The sequence below is a fragment of the Berghia stephanieae genome, chromosome 8, assembly GCF_034508935.2.
Source record: "Berghia stephanieae isolate SIO BIC M18660-M18661 chromosome 8, UCSD_Bste_1.3, whole genome shotgun sequence".
NCBI lineage: Eukaryota > Metazoa > Mollusca > Gastropoda > Nudibranchia > Aeolidiidae > Berghia > Berghia stephanieae.
The window spans coordinates 29,761,218-29,769,676 of NC_088367.1; positions in this window are offsets into that span (position 1 = coordinate 29,761,218).

Sequence of the window (8,459 nt, forward strand, 5' to 3'; positions counted from 1 at the left end):
GTAAAAGTCAAAACATGATCAAATTGATGGGGTTTTTTTTCCTCTGGATACGCGTTTAAGCTCGCCGGAGAAATATTTCATACGGCGTCCGCCATTGTTCCGATAGTTTAGAGCCAGTGTTACTAAGTTACCATACGTCATTAGGAAGGAAGTGATGTTACGACTATTGAATCCTATTCATAGTTTTTCCAAAAAATATCGTGCTATCGTGCTGACACGTAATTCCGGCTATTGATTATGAGTTCACGTCATACTTATGTCGAATAAAACGAATAAAAACAATTCGCGTTAATTGCAATAAACTGAATTTATGATTTATTGCTTATTGTCTACATCATGTCGCAATTACAGATATGAAATCTCTAGTTTTAAATCATTTGAAATATTGATTATAATATACTCAATATTGTCATATTAACGATGAATGCTGTTTATATAACTTTGAAAAATTGTATGAACGAACATTTCACAGAACATTTAAAGGATTTTAAAACATATACGCTTTTAAACTATAGGATAGGATACAACACTCTCGTAAGTTGCTAAAAGAAATCTATCGATAAGCCATTAAAGAGGCCGGCTATGGAATTGGAATTTCACAATCAACTCCGATAAGATGATTATCGAATTACGACGGAGAGATCACCAATGTGGAGCGACGTGATAGGAAAAGGATCCAAATCAATTTTGATATGGATATCATCCAAAGATATATGGAGCTGGGTGAACGTGAGTTCTGGACATAGGATCATTGATATTCTTTCAGGTGGTGAAGATACTGGGTATTTAGGAGAATACCATACCATTTTTTTCTGCATCATCTGGAAGGTAGAGACTATCATTCTGGGGTCAATGCAGTTTGAAGACTGGATAAAGAACTGTTTGCTGCCTTTCCTCGAAGCACTCAGCCGTATTGCATTGGACAACGCTACAATTATGTGGCCCATGATCACCTCAATGCTCCAACTTCGACAGCTATAAAAACTGATATGATATGATTTCATGGCTCCAATCAGACAGCACTACATATTCTGACTACTTATCAAAGGATCAACTATACTCAAAAAGAAACAAACCAGAAACAGTTTTTAAAGCAGACTGTCTAATCAATGAGATTTGACACGAGGTTGTGCGACTTCCCCAATATCACTGTGAGCGCAATCCAATCGAGCTCATTTGGACCCAAGTAAAGGGAAAGATGAGAGGTGGAACACCAAATTTATTTTCACCGACGAGCAATAAATGATATAACAATGGAAGACTGGGGAAAAGGCATGCTCCAACCTTAGCAAACTGGAGGAAAATTAGATTTCATTGGATAGAGTGATGCCACGAAATCATTCCATAGTCGTTTCATTTCTCCTTTTCGTCATCCTCGTCATTAGAATGTGATGATTGATGTGTCCAGTATGTCTTTGTTGTTGGTGGTGGTAGTTGTTGTTATTGTACATATATGTGGAAAAAATGTGACATAAATTGATGAATTTCTACTTTTGATCAGTTTGTATTAAATTTATGTAATCCTCATTGGCAAAAACACATGTTATTTCTATAAATTTTGCAATCAAAAAAATGTTGAAAGAGAGTTGTGTTCACTTTCATTTGTATTCATAAGTAATGTGTATTGATAGATATAAAGTGTAGATGTCTGATAGTTAAAGATGGCCATTCGTTCCTTCACAATCAGATTACTGAATGTATATGTGCAAGTCCATTGTCACTGACGTGGCATTCAGAGACATTAATAGGACCGTATATTTACATTTTAGGAAACCATAAACAAAATAATGATTGTCTGCAAAGCCACTCCACACTAATAACATGTTCCCCTGGAAAAATTAGATTTTACTCAGTAACAAAAAAATGCTGGAGCAAACTCACTCTGTTACTGACGTGGCGATTTTTGTATATCATCGCTTGGATCACTTGCTTCTCATGTAAATTTCTCTGATTTATATAAAGCTAGGTAGGAGCTTGGATTTAACTGATAATATCTTTTTTATTAAGGGGGGGGGGGGGCGACATTAAAAATGATGAAATTTGACCAAGTTTGCTAAAATTAGATTTTGGTGGGATGTGGGATTTAACTGATTAAGTCCAATACGTCATACTGATAATAACAAAGGAACGATGCTAACTACATCTTAGAAGTTTAGTCTGGCTTTGCTCTGTCACTGACGTAACAAATAAAACTGTTACTGACGTGGCAAAATTGAAAATTCTATTTTTCATACATTTCTTTTGAAATATTAACATAATTTTCGGTTCTACAATTGAATAAAACAATACCAAAGGTTTATTGCACCTTGTGGTTTAATTTCAGGATCAAAAATTGTAATTTTAAAGGGGGGGGGAGCGACACTAAAGGGTCATTTTAAAAAAAATCTGATGAAATATCTTAAACTTCTATGTGTCATGAATATCAGAAGAAGATAAAGATTTATAAATCTGAGAGTCATAGGAGTGGAACATACATTTTGAGAGTCATCTCCATAGAAGTGGTACAGAAAATTATTGGAAGCCATAATATAGGGTAATGGCTCCTTGTATAGACTGAACATAATGGGCCCAAGAAGCGAGTCCTGTGGCACGCCATACTCTTTTTCCTCTGAGGTCAGGTGTAGTCTCTTATTTTTACATTGTTTACGTCCTTTTTGAACCAGTCTTGTACCGTTCCCGATAGACCAAAACGTGTTTTCATACTATGGAGTAGAATGTCCTGGTCGAATGGTGTCGAATGCTGAACTAAAGTCGAGCATGTTGAGAAAAAAAGACGTTGCCTTTGTCGATAGTATATGTTAGGACTTCGTTAAAAACTCCGAGGAGGGCAGTTTCCGTAGAGTGAAATGATTTAGAGGTAGATTGAAACTTTTCGTTCATGCTGTTTCTGTTGAGGTGTTGTTTGAGTTGCTCTATGACAATTTTTCCCCGTATTTTAGATAAAAACAATCAATTTGAAACTGGCCAATAGCTCTTCAAGTCGTTCTGGTCGAGATTCTGCAAACAACGCAGTCTACGTTACTCCGCACAGCGCGAAGAGACCGATCAACGCATGACGCGTTGCTCAGCAGTTATTGTAGTTAAGTAGGGGTTGGACAATTGTTTTTTGGTGTCATTTTCAAGTTTTTTTATTTAATAAAAACACTTTTTGAGTCTGTCCAGACACGTCGTAGCTGTATGCTTTTTGATTTATACTCCATTTTGCAGCTAGCCTGGTTTATTTTCCCCAAAGACTTTATCCTTTCCTTTTATCTCCTTTTGCCTGTTTAACATTGCTGTCAAACCAGGCGGCTTTTTTGTGTTTGGTTATCTTTCTTTTTATAACTAATGCAAATGAGTTCATTAGTTTTCTACATTCTTCATTAAAATTGATCAAAACTAAGATCCAAGCAAACAGCTGTCATGTCGATATTTTTCAAATTTCGTGAAAATACGATGTGTTTTTGAATATCAAGTTTACCTTTACACGGGTGCGCAGATTAATACGCTCTGAAAGGTCGTTTATTTTGGCGAGAATACCCCCTATGTACTTTTGTGACATCAACTTAGTTCCTTCTATACTTCCAACTTGGATTATTTTCAGACTATACTATCATATAATAGTTTACTACTTAGAGAGCACAATGAAAATGAATGTCATCGAATTTCAAAACCAAGACGAGACAGGTTGAAAAGGGGGCAGAAGAAGTGCGAAAACGAAAAAGAAACTATAAGTGGAGCTGCGAAGACCCGGAATTTATTCCCCGGATACCCAGGTGTGAGCATTGGATCGTAGGAGTCGGGCAACTTGCTTCCGGGATCACCAGATAGTTTGAATCGGCCAGAATTATTTTAGTAAATGGAACAGGGGCTAATATGTTTAAATTTGAAGGGAACAATAATCCATAAAGATTTTAATATCTTCGTAATTGATTTGCAAAAACACCTTAAATGAGTCTTGACAATAATAATCCTTTCATAGAAATCAAATATCACCATTAAACATTAAAAAATATTATGTACAATATTTTGGTCTCCTATATGGAATTTCTAACGCCATCTTAGGTAAATTGAGGTGAAAACATTGACTTTTTTTATCTCGTGACACTCCGTTCTTGTTGAAGCCGGCAACCAGACCCGCGTACCAATCGGTGTTTGAAAACATTAGATCCGGTGTTGCGCTTGAATGTTTATATCTAGACCTGGTGTTTGTTGTCAACTGTGATGTTGAATTCATGGTAAAAGTTACATATTATGCTTGCAAAATTATTCCGTCTTTCAGTCATCTTCAAGAAAATAAGTGTCCGCTGATTCACGTAAACATGATCAACACAACGCTCTTTGAACTGTTTCTGCGCCATCAATTGCTACTACTACTACTACTACTACTACTACTACTACTACTACTACTACTACTAATATTACTACTACTACTACTACTAATATTACTATTACTACTACTACTACTAGTAGTAGTAGTAGTAGTAGTAGTAGTAGTAGTAGTAGTAGTAGTAGTAGTAGTAGTAGTAGTAGTAGTAGTAGTAGTAGTAGTTCTACTATTATTAATTATTATTATTATTATTATTATTATTATTATTATTATTATTATTATTATTATTATTATTATTATTATTATTATTATTATTATTATTCTCAGTATTTTTTTATCATCATCATCAACATCATCATCATCATCATCATCATCATCATCATCATCATCATCATCATCATCATTATCATTATTATTATTATTGTTATCATTATTATTTTTATCATCACCATCATTATCATCATCATCATCATCATCATCATCATCATCATCATGATCATCATCATTATTATTATTATTATTATTATTATTATTATTATTAAGATCAGAAGTAGAGAAAGCCCTATACTGCATGAAAACAGGGAAGGCCAGTGGAATAGATGGGGTGTCAACAGAAATGCTGCAAGCACTGGGTGAATTTGGTGTTGATGTGATAACAGACCTTATGAATGAAATAGACGAGTCAACGCACAACCCAGAAGACCTTCGCACTTCTATCTTCATACTGCTACCCAAGAAAGCGGATGCAATTGAATGTTCGAACTACAGAACAATCAGTCTTATGTGCCATCTACTGAAACTCCTCCTAACAATAATCCTGAAAAGAATCTCGTCAAAAGTAGATCGTGAGATTTCAGAACAGCAAACTGGATTCAAAAAGAACAGTGGCACCAGGGAGGCAATTTTCGACTTTAAAATCCTGTCAGAAAATACTTAGAGGTCTAAAAAGACATATATGCATGTTTTATCGACTACTCAAAGGCATTTGATTCTGTTAGTCATCAGAAACTTATCCAGGACCTTGTGGCAATAGGTGTGAAAGAGAATGATGTGGCTCTAATCGCTAATCTGCACTGGCAGCAAAAGGCTCATATAAAAGTGCAGGCAGATACAACAGATGCAATTGAAATCAAGAAAGGAGTGCGCTAGGGATGTGTTATGTCTCCTTGCTTGTTTAATTTATACACAGAGTCTATTTTTCGGCAAGTAGAAACAGCACAAGGGTTGAAGGTTGGTGGCCACAACATCAACAATTTACGTTACGCTGACGATACTGTCCTGTTGGCGGAAAGTAAGGAAGACCTACAGAAGCTACTTTCAAAAGTGAACGAAGAGAGTAAAGAAAAGGGACTGTTCGTGAATGCGAAGAAGACAAAAACAATGGTGATAACAAAAAAGAAAGAGCCCATAGACATAGATATAGCAATAGAAGAGTATCCAGTGGAACAAGTAAAGGAGTTCACGTACTTGGGGCAGTTGGTAACATCCGATGCAAAGTATGACAAAGAGATCAGGAGACGAATAATGCTGGCCAAAAACGCGTTCATGAAACTAAAGCCAATCCTCACCAACACAAATATCTCCATCAGAACACGAATGAGATGCACCAAATGCTATGTGTGGTCCATTTTCTTTTATGGTTGTGAAACGTGGACACTAACCGCACAGACAGAACAACGTATTGAAGCTTTTGAGATGTGGACGTACAGGAGAATGCTGAAAATACCTTGGACAGCAAGAAAAACAAACATCGAAGTCCTCGACCTAATGGGCCAAAAACAAAAAGAACTTTTTTTGACTGTGAAGCACAAAAAGCTGTCATATTTTGGACATATGCGAAGACATGATAGTCTCGAAAAAAGGATAATGGAGGGAAGAATTGAAGGAAAGAGAGGCAGAGGAAGACAAAGGAAATCCTGGACAGATGGCATCAAGGAAGCTACAGGACGGCGCATGGCAGACTGTAACGAGGCTGCAATGGACCGTGAAGGATGGAAGGCCATGACATCCGACCTCTGGAAAGAGATGGAACCCGGGTAAGGTAAGGTAATTATTATTATCATTATTATTATTATTATTATTATTATTATTATTATTATTATTATTATTATTATTATTATTATTATTATTATTATTATTATTATTATTATTATTATTATTATTATTATTATTATTATTATTATTATTATTATTATTATTATTATTATTATCATCATTATTATTCTCATTATCATTATTTTTTAATCATCATCATCATCACCATCATCATCTTCATTATTATTATTATCATGATTTATTATTATTATTATTATTATTATTATTATTATTATTATTATTATTATTATTATTATTATTATTATTATTATTATTATTATTATTATTATTATTGTTATTATTATTATTATTATTATTATTATTATTATTATTATTATTATTATTATTATTATTATTATCATTATTATTATCATCACAGATACCGATCTTCTTCTTCTAGGTTCCATGCCTGGTCCAGGCTTCGGATACTGCATGAATTATCTCTCTCCATTCCTCCCTGTCTCTTGCTTTTTCAAACAGCTCTTGGATTGTTAGGTTGGTGAAGCCCTTCAGTTGGTCTATGAGTGTTTTTCTTTGTCTCCCCCGGGCGCGTTTACCAGGTATTTTTCCACAACTTGCCAGGTATTCATTCTTATCTTTCCTTACTATGTGTCCGAAAAAGGATAGTTGTCGATCCACTATTAAGGGCATTAGTTTCCTTTGTTGGTATGTTTGTTTTAGCACTTCTTCGTTCGTTTTGTGTGCGGTATACGATATTCTCTGCATCCTTCTCAAGCACCACATTTCAAAAGCTTCAATGTTCTTTTGTGTTTCTGCATTTGTAGTCCAGCTTTCGCATCCGTAGAACAAGATTGGCCACACGTAGCACTTCAAGACTCGGAATCTAATCCCGAACGACATCTGTTTGTTTTTCAAAATGTTTCCCAGGTCCATGAAGGCCTGTTTGGCTTGAGTTATTCTTGCTCGTATGTCTCGGTTACATCTTCCATCTGTTGTCACTATTGAACCTAGGTATTTAAAACTTTCTACGTTGGTAAGCTGCTCGCCGTGAATCGTTATATTGCAGGTGTTGTTGTTTTTGGGGTTTTTTCTGTATTACCATGCATTCTGTTTTGGTGATATTCACTTCCATTCCCTTGGCTTCACTATCTACTACCACTTTGTCAACAATCTTTTGAAGTTGGATTTCTGATGTTGCAATGAGTACCGTATCGTCTGCGTATCTTATATTATTTATGTTGTGACCTCCTACTTTTATTCCCTCCATATTATTTATGCCCCTCATGATTGTTTCTTGGTATAGATTAAACAGATCTGGTGAGGCAACACACCCTTGACGGACTCCTTTCTTAATAGGAATGGAATTTCCTGTAGAGTTTCCGATTTTGATAGATGCCTGCTGGGTGTAGTATAATGTTTGCATGAGTCTGAGGTCTTTCTCATCAGCGCCAATGGAGTGCAGTTGTTTTAGTATTTCTTCGTGGCGTACTCTATCAAAAGCTTTTTTGTAGTCGACAAAACAGAGGTATAGTGGGGTCTGAACCTGTATAGCTCTTTCACTTAAAACACGGAGGAGGTATATTGCGTTCCTTGTCCCTCTGTCAGGTTGGAATCCATATTGTTTCTTCTGCGATTTCGGGGTTAATCTTATTCCTTAGCCTGTTGATAATTATACGCAACAGTATTTTGTTGATGTGACTTATTAAACTTATAGTTCTAAAATTTTCGCATCTGACTGCACCTGCTTTCTTTGGTATTGCTATGAAAATAGAGTTACAGAGATCTTCTGGAATTTTCCCAGTATTGTATATATATATACAATATATATATATACAATACAGATACAAATATATACAATACAGATACCGATAGCTTTCGTTAAATATTTGAATAAAGATGACGTTTTTTAATGTTTTACTTCACCAATAAGGTGATTAGTTCTGACTAAAGTGCTTCTAAGAGACTATAAAAGATGTCACATAGTCTTGTGTTTTTGGTAAGACCACGTGAGTACTTAACCTAAAAGAAGGCCATCAATAGTCTGTCCGTGACCTTCGTAAACTCATGGCCTGACATGATACTAATCCCCAAATGA